A 17,913-nucleotide genomic window follows, 5' to 3' on the forward strand; every position below is an offset into this window, starting at 1 on the left:
ACAATCCTCACATTTCAGACTGAGCAGTGCACTAAAAAGGGTGCAGACGGGTGTTAGTTTACACCCTAAACAGTACACTAGTGCAGGGAGTGAAGGACGGTTTAGGATTCAGACTGTGATTGAAACACAGGCCAGGGATTTTCAGGACGCTAATGCTGTCACCCCACTTTTTTTTTTAATAAAGACCTTTCTGAAACTCTTCATTTATTACAAATATTTTATAACAAACTGAAGGTTATCCTTAAAATTAATATAATTAGACCCAAGTTCAATCCCAAAACACACATTATATATATATATATATATATATATATATATATATATATATATATAAAATCTGTAGCCACATAATCTATCCCCAGTGAGCAAGCCTTTGGTGACACAGGGGCAAGGAAAAACTCCTTCAGACGACATGTCGACGTCAAGAGGAACCAGACTCAAAAGGGAACCCATCCTCATTTGGGTGATAACAGATATCCATCCATCCATTCATCCATTATCTGTAGCTGTTTATCCTGTTCTACAGGCAAGCTGGAGCCTATCCCAGCTGACTATGGGCGAGAGGCGGGGTACACCCTGGACAAGTCGCCAGGTTATCGCAGGGCTGACACACAGAGACCATGGCCGTAGCCAGCTATTGCCCCTTTTCCACCAAAGCAGTTCCAGGGCTGGTTTGGGGCCAGTGCTTAGTTTGGAACCAGGTTTCCTGTTTCCACTGATAAAGAACTGGCTCTGGGGCCAGAAAAACCAGTTCCAGGCTAGCACCAACTCTCTGCTGGGCCAGAGGAAAGAACCACTTACGTCAGCGGGGGGGCGGAGTTGGTAAGAACAATAACAAGACCACGAAAGATCGCCATTTTTAAGCAACGAGAAGCAGCAGCTGTACAAATGCAAAGTCATCCATTATTATTATTGTTGTTGTTGTTGCTGCTACTGCTTCCATGTTTTTGCTTCGATATTCGCGCCAAGGTTTATGCAAACATAGTGACGTAACTGACGTATACAGCGACGTAATGACGTGGCTTCCCTTAGCACCGCGAGCTATGGAAAAGCAAACTGAATCTCAGCTGGCTCACAAGTTGAACGAGTTGTGAACCAGCACCAGCACTGGCCCCGAACCAGCCCTGGAACTGATTTGGTGGAAAAGGGGTCTATGAGGCCACTGAGGTCTGGACCTCGGCCATTTTTAAGAGCTGAAAATACATCTCATCTCATTATCTCTAGCTGCTTTATCCTGTTCTACAGGGTCGCAGGCAAGCTGGAGCCTATCCCAGCTGACTATGGGCGAAAGGCAGGGTACACCCTGGACAAGTCGCCAGGTCATCACAGGGCTAACACTTAGGGCCCGTCCACATGAGTACGTTTTTGTCGAATCCGCATAAATACTTTATCGTTTCGGCCTCGCGTCCAGATGGATCTGGCTTTTTGGAGGTGTGAAACTGGTATTTTTTGAAAACGGGTCCCAGAGTGGGAAAATCCTAAAACGCCGGATAGCCCGGAGTCGTCTGGATGGTGAATGCGGATTTTTTCAGAAACGATGACATATAAGCCCCACCTCTCTAACCTTTAACCTCAGCCACCGCCGCTAGACGCGTCATAACAACAACAATGGCAGACTACAGGCTTGTGGTCGTACTGCAGAAACAACTCTCAGAGTTGCGCTGGCCATGATCGTCCTCTTCTTGTGTTATGAGCTTGTTTGTAAACAGCGCGTGACCTTTATACGCATGCTCCATGGCTTCTCTTCTGGTTTTAGTGTATTGGTGTGGCAGCGTCACAGCACCACATACAGGCCTGGCATATGTACTACAGCGTTTTGGGTCGTTTCCAGTGAATCCGTGTGGACGCAGATATTTCTGGAAATGACGCCGTGTTTACGGAGATTTTTTTCAAAACGACAGCGTATTGGGTGAGGCCGCGTACTCGTGTGGACGGGCCCATAGACACAGACAACCATTCACACTCACATTCACACCTACGGTCAATTTAGAGTCACCAGTTAACCTAACCTGCATGTCTTTGGACTGTGGGGGAAACCGGAGCACCCGGAGGAAGCCCATGCGGACATGGGGAGAACATGCAAACTCCGCACAGAAAGGCCCTTGCTGGCCACGGGGCTCGAACCCAGACCTTCTTGCTGTGAGGCGATAGCGCTAACCACTACACCACTGTCCCACCCTCTGAAAATACATTTGTACGCTAAATATTCAACTGGATAAAAAAAAAAGAATAACATTAAAACGTCTCCGTAAAAAGTGCATTGTTAATTATGTTAAACGTTGATTCTGTCTTCTGTGTCTGTTTTGTGCGTGCGGCTCTGAGACCAAGAACACAAAAACAAATGAGTGCGCGACTCGGGGGAGGAACGCAGTGCAGGTGACACGTTTTTTCATGGTAACCATCAACGCACTTTCATGAAGCTGTTAAATTTACATTTTCGATGCAGCGCAGTTGTAGCCTGCCTTGTTTGTGATTTTAAAAATAAATAATTCGATAAGCCAAAGCAATAGAGTGGCAAATTTCAACTTATGTTTGCCTTGGATATCTTTGCCTAAAACATGGTGGTGTATACTGATTTTTTTCCCAGAAATTTTTTTTTTTGTGTGTGTAGGTATAACGGATGCCAGATTGTTAATGTATCTTAGTTACATAGGCTACATGGTTAGGGTATCATTTGTCCTCATTGCTTGGGCCAGATCAAACCATTAAACAAGCTTAAATTATTCTTATCTCATCTCATTATCTCTAGCCGCTTTATCCTGTTCTACAGGGTCACAGGCAAGCTGGAGCCTATCCCAGCTGACTATGGGCGAGAGGCGGGGTACACCCTGGGCAAGTCACCAGGTTATCGCAGGGCTAACAGACAGAAACAAACAACCATTCACACTCACATTCACACCTACGGTCAATTTAGAGCCACCAATTATCCTAACCTGCATGTCTTTGGACTGTGGGGGAAACCCACACAGACACGGGGAGAACATGCAAACTCCATACAGAAAGGCCCTCGCCGGCCGCTGGGTTCGAACCCAGAACCTTCTTGCTGTGAGGCGACAGTAAATTTCCAACCATTTACTTTTCTTCTGTCTTATTTGTGGTGCTGAATCTTGTTGTGGTGAATAGGCTTGCATGCCCCGGGGACCCTGAGAGCTAAGCCGGCGGGGGCCTCGGCTCCTAGAAGGTTCATCCAAGCTGGACAGGTCGAGGGTTAGAGGCCAGATGAAACCAGTGCCCTGGTCCTCCAGGTTGGGGGTTGGGCATGGGGCCAACACCCCCACCCCATAAAAATAACAATTGTTACAGAAACCACAATGAGAACTAGTACACCCAGCAGGGACCTGGACGGAAACTCAGGCCTAACCAGCAGGATGACCTTATCTGATGAAAGCCCAGCCAGGGAAGTCAGGAGAGCGATGGAGAGTTTCCTAAGGCCCAAACAGAAAATCCGAGTAGGGACATGGAACGTCCGGACCATGTATGAAATATCAAAGTCAGCCCAAGTCATCACTGAAATGGAAAAGTACAACCTGGACATTCTCGGCATTCCTGAATGTAGATGGACTGGATCTGGACGGATAGTCTCCTGGAGAATGGAGAATGAGCGTTGTCCAATGGAGAATGAGCGTTGAATATGGTTTACGATATTGCACGGTTGTCAAGGCAACATGACATTACACATCGGAGATGTAAAACTTCCACGCTAGCGAGCAACTGTGAAAATTTGTAAACAAACATGGCTGCCAGGTTTGCGTCATTAAATACAGAAGATTTTGTGAGAATTTTGAAAGCGAAGACACATTGAACACCCAAAAGGAATGTATAATAATAATAATAATAATAATAATAATAATAATAATGGCTTTTTTCATGGTCTATCAGATATATTCCTTTCGGCTACTCGTCTTTGACTCTTTCAGTATCATGCTCGCTGAATGGAATATATCTGATATACCACGAAAAAAAACCCCAGCGAATATTGTTTAAATATGTCACTCAGATCCGTGATGTATTTCATATGAAAAATGTGAGTTTTTCAACACAAGAAGATAAACTTCATATCTTCAAGACAAAGTGTGATTTTCTTTTTATTATATTGACACATTCACAAACAAAAAGTCCCCAAATTTATCAAAACAATTCATCGATTTCCTCACGAGTGACAGATAGAGATTTATGTCACAGTTGTCGTCCAGATGTAGCTCATATGAAAAATACAAGTGGTTTATTTCCCTGTAAAACACTGTGTCCATATAATATAGTACGTGGCAGTATAGTGAAATGCCTATATCCCAGCTTGTCAGGAAGATAGGGTCAGAATGCACTGTTAACCACGATAGAGTACTTCTTCAGGACCCAACAGTGGCAGCTAAGCAGTGCTGAGGCTTGAACCTTCTCATCAGTCATCCAGTGCCTTTAACCGTTGAGTTACCACTGCTCACTGAATTCGAACACCATATTTTAACATTTTAACATATGCTGTTGTGGGTTGGGAGTGAGTTGCTGCCCCAAGTGAAGGAGTTCAAGTATCTTGGGGTCTTGTTCATGAGTGATGGTAAAATGGAGCAGAGATGGACAGGTGGATTGGGACGGCATCAGCAGTAATGCGGATGTTGTACCGGACTGTAGTGGTGAAGAGGGAGCTGAGCTGGAAAGCAAAGCTTTTGATTTACCAGTCAATCTATGTTCCAACCCTCACCTATGGTCATGAGCTTTGGGTAGTGACCAAAAGGATGAGATCGCAGATCCAGGTGGCTGAAATGAGCTTTCTCCACAGGGTGGCTGGGCTCAGCCTTAGAGATAAGATGAGGAGCATGGACATCCGGAAGGATCTTGGAGTCGAGCCACTGCTCCTTCATGTTAAAAGGAGTCAGCTGAGGTGGTTCGGGCATCTGATTAGGATGCCTCCTGGGCGCCTTCTTTTGGAGGTTTTCCGGGCATGCCCAACTGGGAGGAGACCTCATGGTAGACCCAGAAAACACTGGAGAGATTATACATCTCATCTGGCCTGGGAGCGACTTGGGATCTCCCAGGAAGAACTGGAAAGCATTGCTGGGAGAAGGACGCCTGGAATACCCTGCTTAGCCTGCTGCCACCGCGACCCGACTTTGGATAAGCAGAAGAAAATGGATGGATGGATGTTTTGAGTCATTACTCAAAAATACCACAAAAGAGAAATTTCTGGCAAAATCTTACTGCAAGAGAAAGCCCCATCCCCTCCCCCCATTTGCAGTTTAATGCATCCATTTTCTCTATTTGCAGCACGTTGGCTTGTCAACCACGATTACAAGTATCAGAGCTCCAACTTCTTTGAGTTACGGTTCCGTGACATCACTTCAGCATAGTGAGCAGGTCCTGCTCACGCAAGACCTTGAGGACAGCTTCCAGGCCAAAGCAAAAGCAGGGGTTGTCCTACTGGACCTGACCACTGCCTATGACACTGTGTGGCACCGCGGACTCCACCTGAAGCTGCTGAGAACCATCCCGGACCGTCATATGGTCAATTTCATCATGGAGATGCTGTCGAACTGTAGCTTCATCCTCCAGACCAGTGATGGCCAGCGTAGCAGGCTCAGGAGGCTTAGAAACGGGGTCCCACAAGGGTCTGTTCTTTCACCAATGCTCTTCAATATATACATCCTTGACCTACCTGCAACAACATCCAGAAGGTACAGGTATGCAGACGACCTACCCATTATGCTGCAACAACCAACATGGAAGGCGGTGAAAGAGGGCCTAAACCAGGACATGGGCATCTTGGCTGCCTACCTTCGCAGCTGGAGCCTGCAGCTCAGCATTGGGAAGATGGTGTCTGCAGCATTCTACCTCTGAAACAAGGAAGCGACAAGGGAGCTGGAGATTTCGGTGAACAGCAAACCCCTGGAGTTCCAACAGGCCCCAAAGTACCTTGGCGTATGCCTGGACAGGTCTTTGCCATATAAACAACATCTCGAAGAAGTGAGGGACAAAGTAACCTCAAGGGTCTCACTCATCCGTCGCCTTGCTGGTACGACCTGGGGTGCCTCCGCAAAGGTATTACGTATCTCCACACAAGCCCTCGTCTTTTCTGCTGCCGACTACTGTGCCCCAACCTGGAGCAGAAGCCCACACACCAAGATGGTGGATGCAGCCATTAACAACGCCCTGAGGATCATAACTGGCTGCTTGAAATCCACCCCCATGTCCTACCTGCCAGTCCTAGCAGGAATTGCACCAGCCAGCCTACGGCGAGAGGCTGCCACCCTCGCCCTGGCAAGGAAAGCCCAGGAATATGATTGGCACCTCCTCCATAACACCACAACCATGGCAATACCTCCAAGCAGACTCAAGTCCCGCCACCCATACAACTTGGCAGCCCAAGAGATGCTCACTTCTATCCTGGAGGACCTTTCAACTAAAGCCTGGCTGGCAGTGGCATGGAAGCAGGAATGGGAGTCGGCAGGTCAGACATGTATACACCACTACATCCAGGATCCTGGAGATGGCGCTGAAGGAGAAGACCTCCCTCGCCGGCAATGGACTCTCCTGAATCGCCTACGCACCGGGGTTGGCTGCTTCAAAGCCTCTCTGAAGAAGTGGGGCCTAACAGACAGTGCAGCATGTGAGTGCGGGGAACCTGAGCAGACTGCCAACCACATCATCACCTCTTGTCCCCTGTATAGACCACCTTCAGAGGAGGGCCTCTTCTGAGTGGGACCTGAGACGAGGCCATGGCTACACGACACAAAGCTGGACATATGATGATGATACACGAAAGAGAGAGAGACTTCAGCATGGTGGTGCTCAATGTGAAATGTAAGAATCAGATAAATAGCAGCATGATTTAAGGCTGTCAGTCCTTTGTGCTTCTGTTTATATTTGAAATCGCTGTGATACTTTGAGAACTGAAATGATCATTCTCTTTCTGCAAGATTGTTGATCAACCATTTTCATCTCATTTTCAGCACTATTAATAGTAAATAATCCATCCATCCAGCCATCATCTGTAGCCACTTATCCTGTACAGGGTCGCATGCAAGCTGGAGCCTATCCCAGCTGACTACGGGTGAGAGGTGGGGTACACCCTGGACAAGTCACCAGGTCATCGCAGGGCCACAATAAATAATTACATCCACTTAAAATAAATAAATAAATCAAACCAAACAACTGTACAATTCCAGTTTCGGTTAACAGCTTCATCTGTGTTCATTTCATTTTCCTGACTTCAGACGGGCGAGTTCACAGTTGATGTTCTCATCTTGACTTGATTTTCCTGCTTGAAATATATACTGATGCTGCATCCTCACTTTCTGTCACCATAAATATTTGACTTGTAGTTAACATCAATGAACTACTGTGACTTTCTTTCACTGTGGCATGGGTGTTGGTTTGAGGCAGATGGACTGGTGGTTTGAGTATTTCAGAAACTGCTGATCTCCTGGGGTTTTCACACACAACAGTCTCTAGAGTTTACACAGAATGGTGCAAAAAAACAAAACAAAACGCAGTGAGTGAGCGACAGTTCAGTGGGTGGAAACAAACGCCTTGTTGATAAGAGACGGTCAGAGGAACATGGCCAGACTGATTTGTACTTTTTGGCCAGGAAGGAAATAGTAACTCATATAATCATTCTTTACAACTGTGGTGAGCATAAAAGCATCTCAGCATGCAACAGCAGAAGAACACATTGGGTTCCACTCCTGCAGCCAAGAACAGGGACCTTAGAATCAACAAGAAGTTCCAGTTAAAGTGGCATATATATTCGGAAATTTTTCTGACTGAAAACAATGTTAAACAGTCTATAACACAGTGTCAAATCCAAAACCTTACAAGTAACTTTAGTGGTAAGAATAATTAACCAGGGATTAAAACATCCTTTGCTCTCCTGTGCCAGTCAGTATTCAACATTATGTAACATTCTTTTGTTTGTTTCCTGCAATGCTAGCCTCGGTTGCTTGACCTGAGGCAATTCTCTTTAACCGTCAGTCGCTAGTTGGCATTCTACACTAAAGTTAGCACTAGTGCAGGGGCGTAGCTAGGATTTTTCAAAGGGGGGGGGGGGTCACAGACTGACTGGCAGCCTGAGTCACACACTGACTGGCAGTCGAAAGAAGGAGGAAAGTTTCGCTTGTTTTGACATGGTGAATTATTAATACAAGAGGAAATACTTGTAATTCACAACTACTGCAGCTACACTGGCAGCTTGACCACTTTGTGTAAGATTGAATTTACTAAACTGAAAGGTGAAATGAGGAGTTCGGGGAGGCCATGGAGAAGGACTATCGGTCGGCCTCGAAGAAATTCTGGCAAACCGTCCGGCGCCTCAGGAGGGGGAAGCAGTACTCTGCCAACACTGTTTACAGTGCGGGTGGGGAGCTGTTGACCTCGACTGGGGACATTGTCGGGCGGTGGAAGGAATACTTTGAGGATCTCCTCAATCCCACCGTCATGTCTTCCACTGAGGAGACTGAGGCTGATGACTCAGAGGTGGACTCGTCCATTACCCAAGCCGAAGTCACTGAGGTGGTTTGCAAGCTCCTCGGTGGCAAGGCACCGGGGGTGGATGAGATCCGCCCTGAGTATCTCAAGTCTCTGGATGTTGTGGGGCTGTCTTGGTTGACACGCCTCTGCAACATTGCGTGGCGGTCGGGGACAGTGCCTCTGGAGTGGCAGACTGGGGTGGTGGTCCCTCTTTTTAAGAAAGGGGACCGGAGAGTGTGCTCCAATTATAGGGGAATCACACTTCTCAGCCTCCCAGGGAAAGTTTACTCCAGGGTACTGGAGAGGAGAATTTGACCAATAGTCGAACCTCGGATCCAGGAGGAACAATGCGGTTTTCGTCCTGGTCGCGGAACACTGGACCAGCTCTATACCCTTCATAGGGTGCTCGAGGGTTCATGGGAGTTTGCCCAACCAGTCCACATGTGCTTTGTGGATCTGGAGAAGGCATTCGACCGTGTCCCCCGTGGTATTCTGTGGGGGGTGCTTCGGGAGTATGGGGTTCGGGGCTCTTTGCTAAGGGCTGTCCGGTCCCTGTACGAACGGAGCAGGAGTCTGGTTCGCATTGCCGGCAGTAAGTCAGACCTGTTCCCGGTGCATGTTGGACTCCGTCAGGGCTGCCCTTTGTCACCGGTTCTGTTCATAATTTTTATGGACAGAATTTCTAGGCGCAGCCAGGGGCCGGAAGGAATCCTGTTTGGGAACCACAGGATTTCATCTCTGCTTTTTGCGGATGATGTTGTCCTGTTGGCTTCTTCAAACCAGGACCTTCAGCATGCACTGGGGCGGTTTGCAGTCGAGTGTGAAGCGGCTGGGATGAGAATCAGCACCTCCAAGTCCGAGGCCATGGTTCTCGACCGGAAAAGGGTGGCTTGCCCTCTCCAGGTTGGTGGAGAAGTCCTGCCTCAAGTGGAGGAGTTTAAGTATCTCGGGATCTTGTTCACGAGTGAGGGAAGGATGGAGCGTGAGATCGACAGGCGGATCGGTGCAGCCTCCGCAGTGATGCGGTCGCTTTACCGGTCCGTCGTGGTGAAGAAGGAGCTGAGCCAAAAGGCGAAGCTCTCAATTTACCGGTCGATCTACGTTCCGACTCTCACCTATGGTCATGAGCTTTGGGTAATGACAGAAAGAACAAGATCGCGGATACAAGCGGCTGAAATGAGTTTCCTTCGCAGGGTGGCTGGGCGCTCCCTTAGAGATAGGGTGAGAAGCACAGTCACTCGGGAGGAGCTCGGAGTAGAGCCGCTGCTCCTCCACATCGAGAGGAACCAGCTGAGGTGGCTCGGGCATCTTTTTCGGATGCCTCCTGGACGCCTCCCTGGGGAGGTGTTCCAGGCATGTCCCCCCGGGAGGAGGCCCCGGGGAAGACCCAGGACACGCTGGAGGGACTATGTCTCTCGGCTGGCCTGGGAACGCCTCGGTGTTCTTCCCGAGGAGCTGGCCGAGGTGTCTGGGGAAAGGGAAGTTTGGGCTTCCATGCTTAGACTGCTGCCTCCGCGACCCGGTCCTGGATAAGCGGAAGAAGACGAGACGAGACGAGACGAAAGGTGAAATGTTGTTCAAAATTGCCGTTAAAATAAAGATGGTGAAAATGAGTACAGTACCTCTCAAAAATGCTCTTAAAACTATGGATGGTGTAGAAAGGAGGACGTCCTGTATCTTCTAACATGAAACGTTTCCATAACACAGCCGTGTGAGATAGCTGCAGCAGCCTTTTGCAGGTACTCGACAAGCTATGGAACACTGCCGAGAGCGGTAGGTGCTTCATAATCTTCAAGATTATTTCATCTGGCAAATCAAGAATGCCTACATCGACCAAAAAGAATGGTTGAGCTTCCTGACCATACGAATGTTTTGGGCTAATTCTATCAAACCAAACAACAGCGACCATAGCATAAGCAAACCAAGCTCACTCACCGGCAACTGCCCCTTGGGCTGGTGTTTCTTGGTCTGCCGAAGGCGATGATGCATCTTGTTTTGAGTCTGTTTTATCATAAAAAAATGTACTTAGTACTAGAATAGAACTATGAAAAATATGTAACAAAAATAATTACAATCGGGGCGGCACGGTGGTGTAGTGGTTAGCACTGTCGCCTCACAGCAAGAAGGTCCTGGGTTCGAGCCCCGGGGCCGGCGAGGGCCTTTCTGTGTGGAGTTTGCATGTTCTCCCCGTGTCCGCGTGGGTTTCCTCCGGGTGCTCCGGTTTCCCCCACAGTCCAAAGACATGCAGGTTAGGTTAACTGGTGACTCTAAATTGACCGTAGGTGTGAATGTGAGTGTGAATGGTTGTCTGTGTCTATGTGTCAGCCCTGTGATGACCTGGCGACTTGTCCAGGGTGTACCCCGCCTTTCGCCCGTAGTCAGCTGGGATAGGCTCCAGCTTGCCTGCGACCCTGTAGAAGGATAAAGCGGCTTGAGATAATGAGATGAGATGAGATAATGAATAATTACAATCGCTAGTTTTAGGTAGCTTAGAAACCGGCTCTTCCATTATTGTGGTTTCTTCCATGTTTTCTTGATGTTGTGTTCGAGAAACAGCACACTAAAATTTAGCTTCGAAGCCACAAAATGCAACTTTGATGGAAAAAAATAGAAAAGAAAGTCTCTTCACTTTGAAAGAAGGAAAGTTTCGCTTGTTTTGACATAGCGAATTATTAACACAAGAGGAAATACTTATAATTCACAACTAAAAAGACTGCAGCTACACTGGCAGCTTGACCATGCTTTCTAGTGCGATCGTGTTGTGCTCGCACAGAACTGGGTTTTTGTGCCCAAACCACAGGAAGTCCATACAAGGTTATAGAAACCCTAATGAGGCTGAGGTGACAATCTAGTTTAAAAATTGTTAGAAAAATGACAGTGGGCGCTTTTCTAATATTCTCATGCGGCTATTGAAAAAATGTATGGTCCGACAAAGGGGGGGGTCATGGGCACCCCAGGACCCCCCCCCCTCCCAGCTACACCCCTGTAGTGAGCATTCTACGCTCAAGATGCCACATTGAATCCGAGTCTTCTTGTTTCACTCGGACACTTTTAAGAGGAGATCGTATCCTCATTAAAGTGTCTAAGTGGAACAAGTAGACTCACGATTCAATCTGTGTTGTAGAAGATCACAAATACTTCTGTTATTATTGTGTTATTTCTTTGTTTATGTTATTTTATTTACCCGCCACTGTGGCTGATAGGTTGAGCAAATTCACCTGCATTTGGTGGATAGCGAGCACTAATTTCCAACACTGAGACACACACATTTGCCATCATTCATGCCTGGGGTGGCCCCATAACACCGACAAAACTTGCCAGCTCTCTGAAAACTTGCAGTTACCCATTTTTACATTTGTAGTGTTGCGATGTGCGTTCATGCCGCTATATATATAGTTTTTTAGTCCTGGATAGGTACGATGGAGTCCAACCTGCTAACATCAGATAGTAGTAGATGCCACTGAAATTTTTATTATTATGGCCCATACTGCGTAGGAACCCTGCATAGGGAATGGCCAAGGAAGTATTGATTGATGATGATGATGATGATGATGATGATGATGATGACAGAGAGAGACATTGACTCTGTTCGCTTATAAACTTCTGCATTGGACACATGGTCTTCATTGAGTTGATCTGGTTTTCAAGCTTCTTAGTGATAATCTGAGACTCCCTTCCATAGAGCCTCACCTGGTCCTTCAACACCAGCTCCATAGTCAAGAAAGCCCAGCAGCGTCTCTACTTCCTACAAAGTCTGAGGAAAACCCATCTCCCATCACCCATCCTCACAATATTCTACAGAGGGACTACTGAGAGTATTCTGAGCAGCTGCATCACGGTCTGGTTTGGGAATTGCACCATCTCGGATCTCAAGACCCTACAGCGGATAGTGAAGACAGCTAAGAAGATCATCAGAGTCTCTCTTCCCTCCATCATGGACATTTACACCACATGCTGCATCCAGAAAGCCACCAGCATTGTGGCTGACCCCACGCACCCCTCATACAATCTCTTCACCCTCCTGCTGTCTGGAAAAAGGTACCGAAGCATTCAGTACCTTTGTAACAGTTTCTTCCCTCATGCCATCACACTTGTCAACTCTGAGGGACTGGACTGATTCTCATGGACTGTCGAACACACCACTCCCGCTGCAGTCTTTGCATAGTGGACAATAATGCACGATTGCTTTCCAATGTTTACAATGCTTCTCACACTCACAAAGTTTACATTAATTTATTCCCTTTTCATATACAACCTCAATATGCACACCCAACTCTGCACTTTATGTTGTCTGTCAGTGTTGTGGTCAAGCCACTAAACCTCGAGTCCAAGTCCAGTCTTGAGTCCACAGTGTTCAAGTCCGAGTCAAGTCCAAGTCATTAAAAAAATTTTGAGTTGAGTCCACTCTTGATCCGAATTGAGTCCGAGTCCAAGACTCCAACTGCACCATGTGACGGTGTCTGTTTTAGCGCCATTAACATAAGTTTGTTCCTGAACATGCCATATGAACAGGTGAATGTACGTCTCTTTATCAGGGAGTGTGAAGTATTCTGTCAGACATGGTTGGGAGATGTCTGTAAGTGCAGAAGGAGTGTTTATTAATACAAGTGAAGACGGTAAACAATCCAGAACAGCAGGCGAAATCGTGAAACAGGCGATAGGTCAAGTGAGGCACAAACAGGCCATCGTAGACTCAGCAGGATCAAAGATGAGAAACAGAAAATCAGGAAACCAAACAAGGAAATAAGTCTCGGTAATGTGTAAGCAACGCAACTCAATACTTCACAAAGTAAGTGTGTTTTCAAAGATTTATATAGGCGCACAGGCTTGCTCATTGGGGATAGATTAGGGATAAAATTAGCTCATGTTTTAAGTCATTCAAATTCTGTAAAGCTGCTTTGCGACAATGTCTACTGTTAAAAGCGCTATAAAAATAAACTTGACTTGACTTAATCCTGTGCAGGTACAAGTCGTTTACGGTGTGCGCACTGTCCAGAGCACCCGAGAGTCTATTTGATGCACGTGCCAAGGCACGCAGGTGTGACACTCTTACACGAACTTAGTACAAAAATTAATGTAGATATAAATGTCTTATGCCAAATTATTATGGCATGTTACAAAAATAAAGAAAAACTCAGAATCCTCATCTACAATTTATGAATCCGAATGCAGTTAATGCATGAGTCCAAGTCTGAGTCATCAGTGCTCAAGTCTAAGTCAAGTCATGAGTCCTTAAAATTAGGGCATGAGTCCTGGACTTGAGTACTACAAGCCTGTTGTCTGTGTTGTTTATTGTCTGCAATGTTTGCACTCACATTTAACATTTAACGCTCACGTGGGCGACGACAGTGACACCTGGAGGGGTGTGATTGGGAGGAATGGCCTCCCTGATCTGAACCCGAGTGGTGCTTTGTTATTGGAATTCTGTGCTAGTCACAGTTTGTCCATAACGAACACCATGTTCGAGCATAGGGGTGTCCATAAGTGCACGTGGCACCAGGACACCTTAGGTCGGAGGTCGATGATCGACTTTGTTGTCGTTTCATCTGATCTCCAGCCCTATGTCTTGGACACTCAGGTGAAGAGAGGGGCTGAGCTGTCAACTGATCACCACCTAGTGGTGTGTTGGATCTGCTGGCGGAAGAGGAAGCCGGACAGACCTGGCAGGCCCAAACGTATGGCCGAGCACTCTGTCAGGGAGGTCTTTAACTCCCACCTCTGGGAGAGTTTCTCCCAGCTTCTGAGGGAGGCGGGGGACATTGAGTCTGAGTGGACGATGTTCTCTGCCTCCATTGTCGACGTGGCTGTTTGGAGCTGTGGCCGCAAGGTCTGCTGTCGTGGCGGCAATCCCCGAACCCGGTGGTGGACACCGGAAGTAAGGGATGCCGTCAAGCTGAAGAAGGAGTCCTATCGGGCCATGTTGGCCTCCGGGACTCCTGAGGCAGCTGACGGGTATCGGCAGGCCAGGCATGCTGCAGCTCGGGCAGTTGCGGAGGCAAAAACTCAGAACTGGGAGGAGTTCGGTGAGGCCATGGAGGAGGACTATCGGTCGGCCTCAAGGAAATTCTGGCAAACCATCCGGCGCCTCAGGAGGGGGAAGCAGTACTCTGCCAACACTGTTTACAGTGCGGGTGGGGAGCTGTTGACCTCGACTGGGGATATTGTTGGGCGGTGGAAGGAATACTTCAAGGATCTCCTCAATCCCACTTCTTCTCCTCAATCAGTCTTCCACTGAGGAAGCAGAGGCTGATGACTCAGAGGTGGACTCGTCCATTACACAAGCTGAAGTCACTGAGGTGGTTTGTAAGCTCCTCAGTGGCAAGGCCCGGGGGTGGATGAGATCCGCCCTGAGTATCTCAAGTCTCTGGATGTTGTGGGGCTGTCTTGGCTGACATGCCTCTGCAACATTGCGTGGTGGTTGGGGACAGTGCCTCTGGAGTGGCAGACCAGGGTGGTGGTCCCTCTTTTTAAGAAAGGGGACCGGAGATTGTGCTCCAATTATAGGGGAATCACACTTCTCAGCCTCCCTGGGAAGGTTTACTCCAGGGTACTGGAGAGGAGAATTCGGCCAGTAGTCAAACCTCGGATCCAGGAAGAACAATGCGGTTTTCGTCCTGGTCGTGGAACACTGGACCAGCTCTATACGCTTCACAGGGTGCTCGAGGGTTCATGGGAGTTTGCCCAACCAGTCCACATGTGCTTTGTGGATCTGGAGAAGGCATTTGACCATGTCCCTTGTGGTATCCTGTGGGGGGTGCTTCAGGAGTATGGGGTTCGGGGCTCTTTGCTAAGGGCTGTCTGGTCCCTGTACGAACGGAGCAGGAGTCTGGTTCGCATTGCCGGCAGTAAGTCAGACCTGTTCCCAGTGCATGTTGGACTCCGGCACGGCTGCCCTTTGTCACCGGTTCTGTTCATAATTTTTATGGACAGAATTTCTAGGTGCAGCCAGGGGCCGGAGGGAATCCTGTTTGGGAACCACAGGATTTCATCTCTACTTTTGGCAGATGATGTTGTCCTGTTGGCTTCTTCAAACCAGGACCTTCAGCATGCACTGGGGCAGTTTGCAGTCGAGTGTGAAGCGGCTGGGATGAGAATCAGCACCTCCAAGTCTGAGGCCATGGTTCTTGACTGGAAAAGGGTGGCTTGCCCTCTTTGGGTTGGTGGAGAAGTCCTGCCTCAAGTGGAGGAGTTTAAGTATCTTGGGATCTTGCTCACGAGTGAGGGAAGGATGGAGCGTGAGATCGACAGGCAGATTGGTGCAGCCTCCGCAGTGATGCGGTCGCTTTACCGGTCCATCGTGGTGAAGAAGGAGCTCAAAAAGATGAAGCTCTCAATTTACCAGATGATCTATGTTCTGACACTCACCTACAGTGGTGCTTGAAAGCTTGTGAACCCTTTAGAATTTTCTATATTTCTGCATAAATATGACCTAAAACATCATTGGATTTTCACACAAGTCCTAAATGTAGATAAAGAGAACCCAGTTAAACAAATGAGACAAAAATATTATACTTGGTCATTTACTTATTGAGGAAAATGATCCAATATTACATATCTGTGAGTGGCAAAAGTATGTGAACCTCTAGGATTAGCAGTTAATTTGAAGGTGAAATTAGAGTCAGGTGTTTTCAATCAATGGGATAACAATCAGGTGTGAGTGGGCACCCTGTTTTATTTAAAGAACAAGGATCTATCAAAGTCTGATCTTCACAACACATGTTTGTGGAAGTGTATCATGGCACGAACAAAGGAGATTTCTGAGGACCTCAGAAAAAGTGCTGCTGATGCTCATCAGGCTGGAAAACATTACAAAACCATCTCTAAAGAGTTTGGACTCCACCAATCCACAGACAGACAGACTGTGTACAAATGGAGGAAACTCAAGACCATTGTTACCCTCCCCAGGAGTGGTCGACCAACAAAGATCACTTCAAGAGCAAGGCGTGTAATAGTCAGCGAGGTCACAAAGGACCCCAGGGTAACTTCTAAGCAACTGAAGGCCTCTCTCACATTGGCTAATGTTAATGTTCATGAGTCCACCATCAGGAAAACACTGAACAACAATGGTGTGCATGGCAGGGCTGCAAGGAGAAAGCCACTGCTCTCCAAAAAGAACATTGCTGCTTGTCTACAGTCTGCTAAAGATCATGTGGACAAGCCAGAAGGCTATTGGACAAATGTTTTGTGGACGGATGAGACCAAAATAGAATTTTTTGGTTTAAATGAGAAGCGTTATGTTTGGAGAAAGGTAAACACTGCATTCCAGCATAAGAACCTTATCCCATCTGTGAAACATGGTGGTGGTAGTATCATGGTTTGGGCCTGTTTTGCTGCATCTGGGCCAGGACAGCTTGTCATCATTGATGGAACAATGAATTCTGAATTATACCAGCAAATTCTAAAGGAAAATGTCAGGACATCTGTCCATGAACTGAATCTCAAGAGAAGGTGGGCCATGCAGCAAGACAACGGCCCTAAGCACACAAGTCGTTCTACCAAAGAATGGTTAAAGAAGAATAAAGTTAATGTTTTGGAATGGCCAAGTCAAAGTCCTGACTTTAATCCAATCAAAATGTTGTGAAAGGACCTGAAGTGAGTAGTTCATGTGAGGAAACCCACCAACATCCCAGAGTTGAAGCTGTTCTGTATGGAGGAATGGGCTAAAATTCCTCCAAGCCGGTGTGCAGGACTGATCAACAGTTACCGCAAACATTTAGTTGCAGCTATCGCTGCACAAGGGAGTCACACCAGATACTGAAAGCAAAGGTTCACATACTTTTGCCACTCACAGATATGTAATATTGGATCATTTTCTTCAATAAATAAATGAGCAAGTATAATATTTCTGTCTCATTTGTTTAACTGGGTTCTCTTTCTCTACTTTTAGGACTTGTGTGAAAATCCGATGATGTTTTAGGTCATATTTATGCAGAAATATAGAAAATTCTAAAGGGTTCACAAACTTTCAAGCACCACTGTATGGTCATGAGCTTTGGGTAATGATCGAAAAACAAGATCGCGGATACAAGCGGCCGAAATGAATTTCCTTCGCAGGGTGGCTGGGCATTCCCTTAGAGATAGGGTGAGAAGCACAGTCACTCGGGAGGAGCTTGGAGTAGAGCTGCTGCTCCTCCACATCGAGAGGAATCAGCTGAGGTGGCTTGGGCATCTCTTTCGGATGCCTCCTGGACGCCTCCCTGGAGAGGTGTTCCAGGCATGTCCCCCCGGGAGGAGGCCCCGGGGAAGACCCAGGACACACTGGAGGGACTATGTCTCTCGGCTGGCCTGGGAACGCCTCTGTGTTCTTCCCGAGGAGCTGGCCGAGGTCTCTGGGGAGAGGGAAGTTTGGGCTTCCATGCTCAGACTGCTGCCTCCGCGACCCGGCCCCGGATAAGCGGAAGAAAATGAGATGAGATGTTTGCACTCATTGCACTCTTGCATGTTGTAGTTACCTCG

Source organism: Neoarius graeffei, chromosome 1 (assembly GCF_027579695.1).
Source record: "Neoarius graeffei isolate fNeoGra1 chromosome 1, fNeoGra1.pri, whole genome shotgun sequence".
Classification (NCBI taxonomy): domain Eukaryota; kingdom Metazoa; phylum Chordata; class Actinopteri; order Siluriformes; family Ariidae; genus Neoarius; species Neoarius graeffei.